Raw genomic sequence first — 15,136 nt, forward strand, 5'->3', positions numbered from 1 at the left:
CTTTAGAATTTAATGTCTGTCTTTATTTCATTCCTCTTGTTCTCCAATTTACCTCTGTTGAAAAGTTGATTGCAATTTTAGGAATAAATAAGGGCACAAAATTAAAAAAAAGAAAACATTAAACGACAACTAACTCTTCTTGATTTCATTAGTACATAGCCATAACAATACAACATAGCACTTTATCATGGAATGCCTGGAAATATAAGAAAAGCACAAAAGCATGATCTACCAAATTAAAGGTTTTTAGTTACCACATTTAATGACAACAAAGCATTTGTTTTAATTTACCAGGGTGCGTGTGCATGTTTGCCAGAGAGAAGTGTGGGGTGTGAGGAGAGTGAAAGCACTGCCTATGGGGGTGTCATGCCACAATCTCTTCTCCGTTTTTTCCTCCTTTCAGGACTTTGGATATAAATGCACATGTACACAGGATGTCTTCCAAGCCACTGGGTCTGGGACTTGCACCGAGTGGTCAGCCATGTGGGATTCAGCCTCCTTAACCACCAACTGACTGTCCCTTCATATTGCAATTTCTAAATTTTGGGGTTTTTTGCATGTAGGTATTTGTTTACAATGTGTATGTGTCACTTGAGTGAGATGGAACATTAGACAACATGTCTTAAATGTTGGCTTTGTTGAAATAGCATGGATTGTACATCAATACATATCTGATCATGGGGAAAAATTTTTGCTCATTTTTATTGACTTATGATTCAAAGGGATTGTTCTAAAGAAGCAGTGCCTATTATGTTTTCATGGATTTTCATGAATAAATGCAAAGTTACAAAATCAAAAATTTTTAAATCTGGAAGATATTTCCCACTAGATTATGACAATTTAAAACTTGGTCAGAATTTGACCCTAAATTATTTGACAATGTCCCCTTAAGCCTTTTAAGGGTCACTTAGCATTTCCATTACAAATCTCTACTTTCAGAGGTTTGAGGCTTGGCCATTTAAAGTTGCAGGAGTCTGGAACTTATACAAGTTGTCAGGCCAGATGTTTTTTATTTATTTGTGTGGGGTTCTTTTTCACCTTCTCTTCTCTTTTCTGCTTCACTAAAAGTGTTTCTAAAACTGCTGGTAACTTCCAAAGTACACAAAAGCTAAAAGCGTTCACTTTCTTTTCTTTTTTTTTTTTTTTACCTTCTGCACAGATCTTATAAATCCTTTCATTTCAAAATATGGTAATATACAGGGGGTTATGTACTCCCTATCCCATGATGAAAATAACTCAGTCCGATTCCGGAATCATTTATGTATATCATGAAAAGGATGATAAATAAAATTGAATTTTAAAGTTCAATGAAAAATAGCTTTCTGCAGATACTAAGCCAAATTGAAAAACTTCTAATGAATGGACAAGTTATTTGGAAAATGTATAAAGAAAAAATGATTTCAGGTTAATTGGGGGGAAAGTCCTTGGTGTCTTTTATCCACCATATAAATCCAGCAAACCTGTGGAAGGAGGTTTGAATCCCAGAAGGAAGGTGCTTAATACTCTGAATCAAGTTCAAATTAAATAATGTTTTTAGTGCTTACATTTTCTGTCAAAAAGTATTCCTGTTACCGACTGTACTTGCTTTTTAAGAACCTGAACGACTACATAGGTGACAAAGTTATAAACCCCTTCAAATAACTGACAAGTGTCTAAGTCAGTTTAAAAAGATTAAGAGTGGCTCCCTTGTTCTAAAATTATACAAAAGTGCCATTTCACTTTTCAAGCAATTTGAAAGCCATTCATTTCAGTGGCAGGTAGCCAAAACACAAAAGCCAAAGAATGGCAGCAGAGATGTCATACAGGCATACACACGTTTTCCAAAGGCTTGTGCTGCTTCTAACCTCAAAGGCACAGCCTCGATAGCTTGCATAGACAAAGGAGTCACAGCGAAGATCTGCACCCAGTGCATGCGTGTGTGCTGGGCTCCAGCTTGCCCTGATTTATCCTTGTGGATTGCCATTCCTTAACTGAACTCTTTAGCCTAGATGCCAAAGTTAACCAGTCTCTGGGGATACAGCAGTTTGAGTGATACAGGTATCTGTTGGACAAAGCTGCCATGCACCATTGGGTGTTCTTGGTAGGAAATACTTGAGCTTTGGTTTCTGAAATCTTCTTGCAATGTTTTGCTTCTGATGTATCCGTTAGAATGAACCCTGTTAAAATACATGCAAATGATACTCTATCATTCTCTCCGAAGAAAACATGTGGGGTAAGGGCCAGCCTCGTAGTATAGCTGCTAAGTACTATGCATGAAAACTGGACCCCAAGTCCTGCCACAGATCGAATCCCAGGCCCAAGACTGAAAAAATACTGACCAAAATCCTGATGAGATGGAAAACCAGAGGAAAAGGAATTGCACTACGACCATACCCCATTGAAAAGTGTGCTCATTCTCTTTTTCTCTCTTTGTCTGGTGAGCACGTGTATCCATTGGTATTTTAAGTTTTTAAAAATGTGCAAGTTAAAAATAATGTGGAATAAGAGAAAGGGACAGGCAAGAAGACTTAGGAAGTGTAACATTTAATGTATGGATATCAAATAAGATATCTGAGAAATGTTAGAGAAATTACAGGATTGAAAGAGGAAATAACTCTACCAAAGAACTGTGGTGTGAGAATATGACAAGTAAAACAATGTGATAGTAAAAAGGATGGACTGTGGATCCTGGAAGACTTGAGTTTTGGTATATTGGGAAATTCCTATAATCCAGGGACTGTATGAGTATTTTGCATGCATTATTTGATTTAATCATCACAAATAACCCTACAAGGAAACTACAATGACCAGTCTCACCTTGTTGACAGGGAAAATAAATCTTAGAGAGGTTTAGGAACTAGCTGAAGGTCACTTAACTACTTAGTGATGAAACTAGTATTCTACTTCTTCCCCCAATGCCTAAACAAATCATAATGTGACCACCTCTTAAGTCTAGGCTTCAAATGCAAGGACATGTGTGTCTTGTTGGACACTGTACTTCCTTCCACCCACCTGACACACAGCCAAAAATAGAGCAGGTTTCAATAAACATTTATTTATGAAAGAAAAAAACAAGAGTTGAAGTGTAACAGTGTGTCTTTCTTCTCGCCTTCCCTGAATGCCTGCCCACTAACCTTTTTTGAAACCAAAACATCACTAATCTTATTCCCATGATAAAACCTGCCTTGTCAACCCCATCCAAATTTAGGCTTCTTTCTCCTGTACTCATCTGTCTGTGCCACTTCCCTAAAATTTATTCTAGTTTGTCTTGTATAATAATTTCCTTTATGGGTTCTTAATCTTGCTTTGCAAGCAAATAGCAAACTGCAGGAACAGAGGTTTACTGCTGCATTTTTCACCATCAATGAGCTCCCTGTCTTTCTCTCTTTTTTTTTTTTTTTTAAATTTTGCTATCAGGTATGTGTACTTGCCAAAGAGACAGAGAGAAAGTGAGAAAGCAGTCCCCCATAACAACAACCACCCCAGAATCCCTTCTCCTCCATTCTCTTGGGATTCTGTGTGTCTGACATTTTTTTCAAGTTACCAGGTCCAGGACTCGAATAGTGCCTAATGGAATCCAGACACCTTAACCACTGTGCTACTGGCTGGCCCAATCTCCTTGTCTTTTGTCAGATAGGTCTTAGTAATTGTTTACTGACCAATTTATATAGTTTAAATACAGATATCAAATTGTACTTAGCCCATGGATATATTTCAGATAAGGTGATTCTCCCTTCATCTTTTCCACAAAGATTACAAAGAATGTTTTAAAAAAATAGATTTAAAGAAAAAGAATTGAATAGGAAAAGTACATGCCAGACATTCAGTTATTGTCTCTGTAAGGCTTTTTGCTATTTACCATTACAGAGACAGACTTTTTTTATGCTTTAATAAATCCCAATTTTCATAGCTTTTATGTCTCATGCATTTCAAGTTACATTTGGTTGAAATACAGCATACAATTTTCAGAGTTTCAAATATTTACACGCACACACATATAAAATTATATACATATATAATGTATCATATGTATAATATACACATGTGTCTCTATTACAGATGTATGTATACACTACATGCATACTTGTATGTATTCATTTACATACATACAGTTTCGTTTATTGAACATATATATATTAATCTAAACAGGTTATAGATAAGAGAATCCATGTGTTTTAAGTTGTCGGCTTAATGCGCAAAAAATAAATCATCAATACTTCCAGCGCCTTTTGGATAAGATAAAAGTGGAGATGTATAGTTGCCTATAAAGGGAACATAATGTCTACTGGTATTTGTGGGGGAAAGCATTGCAGCACTAAAAGTACGCTGCGGAGGCTACACGCAGAGCCCTGCTAGGGAAGACAAGAGGCCGTTAGATCAGATTCTCCCTGGGCCTGCCGCTTTGCTGGCTCCCCAGACACGCTGCTGAATTCCCACAGGTGTTCGGTGGACAACAAGGGACTATTTCAGCCGCCATTACAAGATGAATGGCGACCTCCCGCCGCTCCGCCTGACCTGGTCTCTGTCTTCGTAACCCCTGGGATAGACGGTTGCTCCGCAGTTACACAGATAACGTTGACAACTGCCTATGACCCTCATCTTACTCAAAAGTAAGAACGTTTTGTTACTACCATCACTTCATATTTTTCCCTCTGGGCATTATCCTTCTGTCTTAGGTACGGTATAAACATTGTTTGCTTTAGAACCCTTACTGAATGCCTACCAGTGACAGGAAGTTATTCTCTTGGGTAATGATTTGCCAATGGGGAGCAGCAATGAAAGGACCTGAGATAGCACTGCAGGAAGATTCTCAGTGCTTCCCTCTCTCCCATCCCTAATGTTCACACAATTGCTCTCCTCAGATTTCAGAGGAACTAAGGGAGATGGTGTCATCTCCATCAGGAATATTAAAAAAAATTAAAGATGCCACATTATACCTAAAATTTCACCGAGGCTTAGATTATACCTTGCAAAATTATAGCTCTTTTGGAGAGTGGGGGAGATTCTTAAGTCACAATGTGGATCAATGAAATGACAGGAGATTTCTGTCAGGCATGAATTCAACTTCTGTCTCCTCTGATTTTTGTGTGACCTTGAGCGTCATATGAAGTCTAAAATTATTTTTTTAAGAAGGGAAGACTCAGGAAATTAGAAAACAAGAAAGAATAAGGAGAAGAAAGTGAAAGGATCACATCCTGGTCTCTCTGAAGGAATCATTTATGGAATGATGCCTAGCATTATGGAGTGATGTGCACTGTCTCTTCTGACAGAAGCCTTCTAAGTATCTTCTCAGTGGGATGCTTCTGTCTGTCTTCAGGGAACCCTAAGATGTTTCCTTTTGGGGCAAGCAGGTGGAGTGGTGGTTTAGGAGCTGGACTCCCACATGGCTGACTGCAGTTTAAGTCCCAGTCCTTGCAGTCTGAAAATAACTCTGGGTGCGTGAGCGTACATGCTCAAAATCTCAAGAGGAGAGTGGAGGAGAAGAGACTGCAGCATGGCCATCCTCTCTGGGCGTGATATCTGTCATTCTCTCTCTCTCGGTAAGCACATGTACCCTATGGCAAAATATCATAAATAAATAAATAAATAGTTTCCTTTTGAAGCCAGTTAAAAGTCATGAATTTCCTTTCATCTGAGCTGCTAGTTCTAAGGGATGGCTTGCTAATAGCTGTTAACATCCAAAGACCTTATGAGAGAGAACGTAAACATAGAATGACGTTTTTCTGGCTTGTTCCTTCTCCTCAACCTGAAGGAACAAACCTTGAAGAAGGGACACTGCGAATCTTCAGATTTCACTCATGTTTTGCCTTACTTTCGCCTCATGATTTACACTCATTGGTTATGAAAGGCTAAATTTTATCATTAGCCTCCCCAATTCCCTCTCTGTTAAGTTTTTAGGCTGTAAACATCCTACATCTGAAAACATAACACCTGCTTCCTTCGACTTGTACATTTAAGTCTAGGCTCCTTTACCCTCCATCTATTTGCGGAGTTCTATATCTCAACATTATCTGTCTTCACTCTTCCGCTGGCTGTTTCTTTCAAAGTTTCCACCATATTTATTAGGATAGAGCTCAGTATTTTTTACCTCTTTATTATTGTTTTGTGCATAATAGTATTAAAAACAAAATGGACTTTGTAAAAACTCATCTTAACACCATTTTGGGTATTTTTTAAAATTTCACGTCTTATTATTTAATCTTTACAACAATGATATAAGTAATAGTAACCATCATACTTTTACAGGTGAAGTAAATGAAGCTTGGTGAGGGTAGAAAGTGGGAGGTCATGGGGTAGCAGGAGTTAATAAGTAAGATGCCTGAGGTCCTACAGCAAGCAACTAATAAAATCTGTCTACACTCCTCTCTCCTGACTCTAATGCTCATGCTACTTACTCTTGCACCTCTGAAGTTATGCAAATTGCTTAAGCTTTAATTCATTCATTTATAAAATGAGGATACTAATCTCTGCATAGTTCAGAATGCTTTTGTGAAAATCAAATAAATGAAAGTACTTGATAAATATTAAATTGTTATAGGAACATGGAGTAATAATAAAGTAAATTAACAAATGCTGAGTAATAATCATCTTCTTATGTCACTATACATATTAAAATAACAGGCACCCTCTTTTATTTAAGAGAATCAAGTCCCCAAGGGTGGAAGTTAAACTCCAATTCCCTTGAAAACATAATTAAAAATAATAACAATCACAAAAGCTAATTTATGGAAACAGGTAGATTTTATACTTTTTAAATTGTGTGTAAGAGGGCGAATTGCCAAAGCAATGTAAAAAAAGACAGATTTTTTTTCATAAGCAGAAATGAGAATATTTTCCCCACATCATGTGAATAAGGCACAGCGGAGGAAAAGCAGTGACCTCATCTCTCTTGAAATCAATGTGCATTGATGACTAGGTTGAAGATGCCTTGCGTGCTCTGTCTGCTCAGGGTAAAGCATTGAATCTAGATTTTCCAGAAGCTGATGGTGTCCTAGATTTTTACTGTATTAAATTCAGTCTAAGTCCCTGAATAATCTCGAATTAAAAAAATAGATATCATAGATATGTGTGCAGTAGAAACTCTCTTGTTGTGTTTTTTCATTTCAGATACTGCAAATATGAAATTCTCTTTTTGGTGTGCATTTTATTGCTACTATGATTAATTTCCACTACAGTTAAAAATCAACCTGAATTTTTAAAAAGCCTTGTTTTCATCTTGCATTTTAGAGATCCCAAAATTCTTATCACTTTGGAGACTATGAGGATATTTGATCTCTATTAGGCACCTACTGTTGTCTTCACCTAGATGATAGGAGAGCTGACCTTATGACATGGTAGCTAAGTAAGCCAGATCCCACATGGCTGACCGCGTGGTATGAATCCTAGTCCCAAAAAAATGTACTGGGCATGTGTGCATGCATGCTCCAAAGCCCAACAAAGTGGACAATGGAGAAGAAGGGGTTATGGCATGAACACACCCCATCAGGGGGTGTTTTGTCCCTCTCCCTCTCTCTCTCTCTAGGATGAGTACAAGCCCCCACTTATAAATATTAAAAGATACATATATTTGTGCATATACATGTATAAATATACATACACACACATATACAGGAAAGCAAAATAGTAATCAAATAATAACACAAATGTAGAATTAGAAGTTTCTGTAAATCTATACTGGAGAATTATCAAGTGGTAGTAAACAGATCTACTCAATGGGATCAAAGAAGTCTCCCTGAAGAAGAGAAGCTTGAGCTGAAATCTGGTAAATGGGCAGAATTTACTTAAAGGAAGTAGACAGAGGAATGGAAAGGGAGAAGAGAACTCAAGGAAAGGAAAATACTGTGTAAAAAGCCCTAACATGGAAGAGCCTTTGGTTCTACCAAAGAGTTAAAAAGAAAATATATGTACCTGGGAGAGTGCAGGGAGGGCCGGATATACAAATGGAGGCCAGATCATGCTTGAGGACAGACATTTCCTTGACCAAAGATGATAAATATGAAAGTATTAAAAATGACTATATTGTGCCCAGCAGATGGCGTAATGGTTATGTTGCTGGTCTCCTACAACTTGAGTCCTGAATTCGGCAGCTTAAAACTTATGCTGGACACATATGTGTACATGTTCAAAACCCAAGAAGAGAATGGAGCAGAAGGGATTGCAGTGAGGCCATCCTCCCTGAGGGGTGATTTCTCACTTTCTGCCTCTTTGTCTCTCCAGCCAGCACATGTACCCTACAGCAAAAATCTCTCTTAAAAAAAAAAATTACTATCTTGGGTCTAGCCACTGTGGTAACAGTGGTAATGCTAGTACATTGCAGAGTTGGAGTCATGAGGTAGCTGTGGTTGGAATCCCAGATTAGCCTAAAAAACATACGCATGGGTATCAGGATCCTAAGGAGTTGATAGGCTAGGGAAAGGGAATTGGAGAGTGGTGGGACCCTATCAAGGGTGCTTTCTCTCTCTCCTTTTCTCTCAGTCTTTCTCCTGTGCACACACTCTGTTTGTTTCATAAGAAAAAGAATAACTGGGTTAAACTAATAGTTATATTTGATTGTTTCATTCCTGTTATATGTATTAAGTATTTGTAACTGTGAAGCATCATGGCACTGGGTCAACTGAAAATAAAGCAGTGAACAAAACAGAAATGGCTTCTATCGACAGAGAGCTTACAGTTGGTAGTTCCAATTCATATTTGGGTATCCATATTCTCAAAAACATATCACCAACCCAATTGGTTGGTGGTCTTTTTTTTTTTTTTTTTTTTTTTTGAGAGAGAGGTTTTTTGCTATAGGGCACATGTGTTTACCATAATGACAGAGAGAGACAGAGAGACGGAAAGCAAGAAATCACCCCCTAGGAGGGATGGTCATGCCACAATCCCTTCTCCTCTATTCTCCTCTCAGGATCTTGGGCACACACGCACACGTGCCCGGTGTGAGTTTAAGCAACCAAGTCCAGGACTCGAACTGAGGTCAACTACATGGGAGTCCAGTGACATAGCCATTACACCAATTTCTGGTTCCTGGTTGGTGGTCTTTGAACTTGCTGTTTTCTCTGCATAAAACTCTGTTCCCAAACCTTTGCTTGACTGTTTTCTTCTTGTTTGTTATCTAGTTCTCAATTCTTTTTTTTTTTTTTTTGAAAAACAATGTTCGCATTCTCAAACCAAAAATTTAAGAATCATCTTGATTCTTCTCTTCCCTTCATCCTTACCATATCCAATCAATTGGCAAGTCTTTTTAGGTTTACCTTCAAAATTTATACAGACTCTGTCTTCAAAGCCATCCTTACCTGTTAGAATAGACAATAATCCAACCTCCACATAGCAGCCAGGGTGATAACTTCCTAACAATAATCAAATTTTGTCCTGCCTTAATATAAAGCTCTCCAATTACTTCCAGTTTGAATAAGGAATCCCAGGCTCTATATGACTCATTCTTTACATTGTTCTCCCATTTCATATCATGACATGGGAAAAGTTTTCCTTCTGTGCTATAAGGTTCACTCAGGCTAGTTGTTTTATCATTTATTGAACAAATCTAGCATGGTCTTTGAACTTGCTGTTTTCTCTGCATAAAACTATTCCTAAATATTTGCCTGACTACTTTCTTCTTGTTTGACATCTAATTCTCAATTCTTTTTTAAAATTATTTAATTAATTTATTTTAATTTGACCGGAGAGGGACAAAGTGAGAGAGAAAGAGAAAGTGAGAAAACAAGCCACCGGGTCTGGGACTCAAACTGCGGTCAACCATGTGGTATTCCAGCACATTTAACCACCGTGTCACCTGATAGCCCCTTAGTTCTTAATTCTAATATTATTTCATCAAAGAAAACTTTCCCAACCTCAAAAATGTTGTAATATGTTGTTCATCAAATCATTCTCTATAACTTTATCCAGTTTCACTTTCCACATTATTCTTACTATCTTCTCATAAATGTGCTTACTTTCTGACTATTCCAAGTAAAAATACATATTTCATGAGAACATGAATAATACCCACCTTTTTCATGTCTGTATATACAGTATCTGAGAAAGCAATCTATACATATTTATTCAAAAGAGAGAAAAGGGAAAAAATAGAAAGGAAGGGAGGGAGGAATGGCGAGAGAGAGGAAAGAAAAAAAAGGAAGAGAGAGCAAGAGAGAAAGAAGATAAAAAGAGCAACTACACAAATCTTGTGTCCAATAAAAACAAGTGGACATCTTTAATATTTTATATCCGCTCTTCAAACTAGAATTAGTAGAAAAAAACATCTTGCCCAAAGCATTCCAAAAACATTGCAATGAATCTCAAGGAGAAAGTCTACCTAGCTAGTATATATGTGGGAAAAATAAGTAATAAATTCATAGATAATAGAAAAATGCAAATGTCAAAAGAAAAAAAAAGAAAGTACCTAATTTTGCACTGTTGGGCAAATGTGCATTGCATTATCTTGTTTTTCATTTAGTTTTATATTAAAAAAAAAAAGAAAAGAAAAAAGACAACAAACCACAATGACAACTCAAATGCATGTTTATTCCATTGGATATCATTCATGGATGACATACTGGGCTGCATTCTCACAGTCTGCGTTATTCCCTCTGAGTGGAGGTCCATTGATTTCAAAGTCTCTAAGTTGCTACTTTGGAGACTGTTGAATGGAAATATTATAATGCCATTTGGGATAATCTAATATCCTTTTTAGAAAAGCAGTCTCTCAGTAATATTCAAACTTACTCTGATTGGGTTTTGGACTGCATTCTTGCTGAGAAAAGATGACTCGGCTAACTCTTATGCTTTATTTTCAGCACATTAAAATTGACAAAACATGTCAGAGTCCTTGCCAGGACTTCAGTGATTCTAATCAGAATGGCTTAAAGCCTTGAAAAAGCCCTTGAGTAAGTACTCTGAAGGGACAAGGATATATTATAAACCGCTGTATCACAAGGGACTGTATATTTGAGACATCAAATAAATGTTTATTTCAAGTAGATGAATAAGTGCATGATTGAATAAATGAATGTGTATATATGTATATGTGTGTATATATATATATATATATATATATATATATATACACATTTTTGCACGCACACACACACCTGGTATGAGTTTAAGACACTGGGTCGAGGACTCAAACCACGATCAACTAGATGAGAGTCCAGCGGCATAGCCATTATGCCAACTGCTGGTCCCTAAATGAATACATATTAATTTCTAATTTCTTAGCACAGAAAACAGTCGTTAGATTTTCCACTTAGTAACCAGAGAGTAAAATGGAAACTTCCTTGAGAAGTACAAAAGAGACGGGAACCAGCAGTTAGAGTAATGGCTATGTCGCTGGACTCCCACGTAGTCGACCGCGGTTCGTGTCCCGGACCCGGTGGCTTAAAACTCACGCCGGGCGCGTGTGCGTGCGTGCCCAAGATCCCGAGAGGAGAATGGAGGAGAAGGGATTGCCACGTGACCATCCCCCCTGGGGGGTGATTTCTCGCTTTCTGTCTCTATGTCTCTCTCTGTCTGTCTGGCGAGCGCACGCGCCCTACAGTGAAAATCTCTCCCCCAAAAAAAAAGAAGTACAAAAGAGACAAACACTTTGTTTTCTCTGCCTTTTTTTTATGCAATGAACATTTATTAACCACCTATTATATGCATGACATTGGCACAAATACAAAACAATTAAAAAGTCTTCTGCTCTCAAAGAAAACATATTCAGAAACAATCCCATAATGACTGTTTACTATCTTCAAAATTCTTTTCCTACTTCCTCTGTAATATTTCCCTGCTCTAGTAGAATATACAATACTTTTTTCTTAGAAACAAATTCTTTATTAGTATTGTTCACCATTCCTGGAAAGCCCTTGATCCTCTTCACTTTATATTTACTTAAGTACAGTCTATAGCATGAAATTGACATAATGGGAAGTAAAGCTGTGGAAAAGGGAGGACTACTATAATGAAAAGTCTATACTCCCAGAACTTCCCTAGGTTAAGTTTCAAGGCAAGACACCAAAGCTGTTTGACCATAGAAGTACTTAACAAGAGCCTAGGATACCATACCAAGTGTCCTGGAGAAAGAAGTTCTGTGGAAAGTCAATACTATTTAATGTTTACCTCTTGAGATGCTATAATCTAGATGTTATGTCTAATAAAACTTGAAGATAGACTCTATATATTTACACCACCACCTGGACCTGGATGATTATTGACATTAGGAAATACATTGCAAAAAGACTTAAAATTTAGTATTGAGTAATATTCCTGATAGCCATAAGATCAAGAGGAGAAAACTGTGGAACTAACAGATGGTGTAACGGTTACATCACTCAACTCCCACATGGCTGACCATGTTTCGAATCCTAGACCTGGCAGCTTGAAACTCAAGTCAGGCATATGTGCAAGCATGCCCAAACTCCCGAGAGGAGAATGGAGAAGAGATTGTGAGGTGACCATCCCCCCAGTGGGTGATTTCTTGCTTTGTGCCTCTCTGTCTCTCTGGCGAGCACATGCTCCCTATAGCAAAAATCTCTTTAAAAAAAAGTAAGAAACTTTGATTTAATCTTGGAATAAAAAGCGTACTGTAATATTTTAATAATCCCCTTGCTACAATCAAGCATGCAGAAGGGTAACTTACTCATTATTCAAATTAGGCTATTAATGAGTAAATCCTATGGTAATCCAGCTGGATAATTTTTTTCTCTACAGTTGTCTATACATAACAAATTTTCTGTAAGGTTGGACTTTAAAAAGAAAAAACTGTGTTCTAGTAAAAAATTACTCTCCCACTGAGGGACTGCAGGACTAGACTGGTAGTAATACTTTTACCCAGTGAAGTAGTCACCAGAGAATTCAAAACTGTTAGCCCTGGGCTGAAACAATTGACTAATTTGGCCAAATAAATAACAAAAGTCATACAGTATGCTGCTAACCAATCAATGCATCTGAAACATTATTTTTGTGTAGCAACAACATCATCAAGGAGTTGCAGGATTGTGTTTTTTATTTTACATTTTTCCCCATTTAGAGAGGGAATTCTCTTACTTGCCAAGTTAAGAGTTTTTCTGAAGTATACTTTGGGAGGTAAATATCTGCTGCTGTACATTGTATTTAGGAAACAGCAGTCTACTAATGAAAGACTACACAGGCATACCATGGTATTTTCACAGGTCCCTCTGTAAATATCTCCTGTATTAATGCATTCCTATCTCTAATTTGAAATTAAGAAACTCTTCACGTAAACCAGACTGCAAATGCTTTTTTTCTACAGGCATTTCATATTGTTGAAATCCTTCTCTTAGGTAGGTGTGTGTGTGGGGGGGGGATCGTTTTTATATTCTGTATCAGTAGAAGACTTAAGTCATTTCCCAGCATTTGTCCCTGCTTCATTTCTGTTTTAAATCTTTATTATTACAGTTCTCTTTTTTCCCTCTCACTCTGTTCTATGCCCCCTACTACTCTAAAATCCAATAGGCTGAAAGAAAATCCTGTGAGAGATGAGTTTTAAAGCCACACAAAGAAAGAAAAAGCTCTGGAATGTTTATTTTTACTTTTTAAAAATGGTTTTGCCTTGGTTCAGGATAATACATTTTTCTATGTAAGACTGAAGTAGGCCCACCATTTGTATTGTGATCTATGTCCATATTATTTTTTTCCTAATTTATTTTTTTTTAGTTCATTATAGAGCTTGTGCACTCCTGGAGAGTCGCAGAGAGAGAGACAGAGAGAGAGAGAGAGAGATTGAGAAATAGATAGCCAGAGTAGATAGCCATACCACAATCCCTTTTCCTCCATTCTCCTCCTAGGGTTCTGGGCATGCACGCACATGCTCTTAGTGTGATTTTCAAGCTGCGAGGACTGGGCTTAAACTGTGATTGGCCATGAGGGAATCTAATGCCTTAACCACCATGCCACCTACTGGTCCCAACCTATATCCATATTCAAAGTGAAATTCTTCATAGGTTTTCTCTGCTACCAAAAATTTAACCTATTTCTCTCTATGAACAACAAAAGATGCAAAAATAGTAATATACACATAAGCACATATATACACATATATATTTAATATATATAACAGTAATATACACACATATATACACATATATTTAATATATAAAGTAGTAATATATAGTAATCATATATATTATGCTATATATATGTATATATATATTATGCTATACATATATATATCATAATAACTAACCCTTCCTACCTACCCAACCTAATTGTTCTACCCCTGAACCCAGCACATTAAATAGAGAGAGAGACTCAATCATTCTATACATGGAATGTGGTAAAACTAGTCATTGAGTACTCAAAAGGTTAAAATTGCACATTTTGGTCAACTCTGTAGCATAGGGAGCCAGATCCCACATGACCAATTGAGGTTAGAATCCTGACCGCAGGAGGCTTGAAATATATTCCAGGCATGTGTGCTTGTGCCCAGGATCCTAATGGGATAAAGAAATAGAGAAAAAAGGATTGCTGTGTGACAAGGCCCCATTGGACAGTTCTCTCTCTCTCTTTCTCAAGCATATGTACCCTCTGGCATTAAGGAAAACAATGCACTTTTTATCATCTGCATTACTGTAAAGAAAAGAAGAGTATAGCAATTATTAAGAACTGAACATTTCTAAGTGGTACAATTACAACCAGTCACCAGAATTCTTCATATCATGTAATATCTTTGAAATGTCAGGACCATTATGATATTGGACTTAATATTTTAAATTCATTACTTACTCGCCTTCTGTTGGAATAACCATTATTCCCTGCATTCATCAGCCTTTATTTGCTTCTCCATCCTGATACCTGATCCACCTAAAACTGGATCTGAGTTGGGAACACACTGACCAAGACAAACTAGTCTTTCTGTTAAGACATTTTTTCATGGAGGCATATAAAATTATAACCTAAAGTCCATTTTTATGAGGTCAGTCAAACAGGGTCAGGCCAGAAGGCAGGCTGCAGATAATAAATTATGAAATAAACCAGTGATTTAGACAGAAGTCACACTGAACCAAGGTGGAAACCAAAGCAAAAACTGATAAAATTGCAAGTGGATATGAGGTGAAAAGTTACCAAAGTAGGGGAAGAATTAAATGGAATTTATGGAAGTGAATCTTTCACATGTACTTTCATTCATATGTAATAAATATCCCAGACTCTTTCAATTTGG

At 37.1% G+C, this 15,136-nt stretch overlaps 1 long non-coding RNA gene across 1 annotated transcript in view; it reads left to right on the forward strand.

Moving 5' to 3' along the window:
* The first annotated feature begins 4,433 nt into the window (after nt 1-4,433).
* The window catches only part of LOC114009441 (uncharacterized), a 61,810-nt gene continuing 51,107 nt past the window's right edge, over nt 4,434-15,136 (forward strand). The window contains exon 1 of the long non-coding RNA XR_003550852.1: nt 4,434-4,589. This is a non-coding gene — a long non-coding RNA (uncharacterized LOC114009441). The remainder of the gene's footprint in view (nt 4,590-15,136) is intronic.

Source organism: Tupaia chinensis, unplaced genomic scaffold (assembly GCF_000334495.1).
Source record: "Tupaia chinensis unplaced genomic scaffold, TupChi_1.0 Scaffold000534_1, whole genome shotgun sequence".
In the NCBI taxonomy this organism is placed as follows: domain Eukaryota; kingdom Metazoa; phylum Chordata; class Mammalia; order Scandentia; family Tupaiidae; genus Tupaia; species Tupaia belangeri.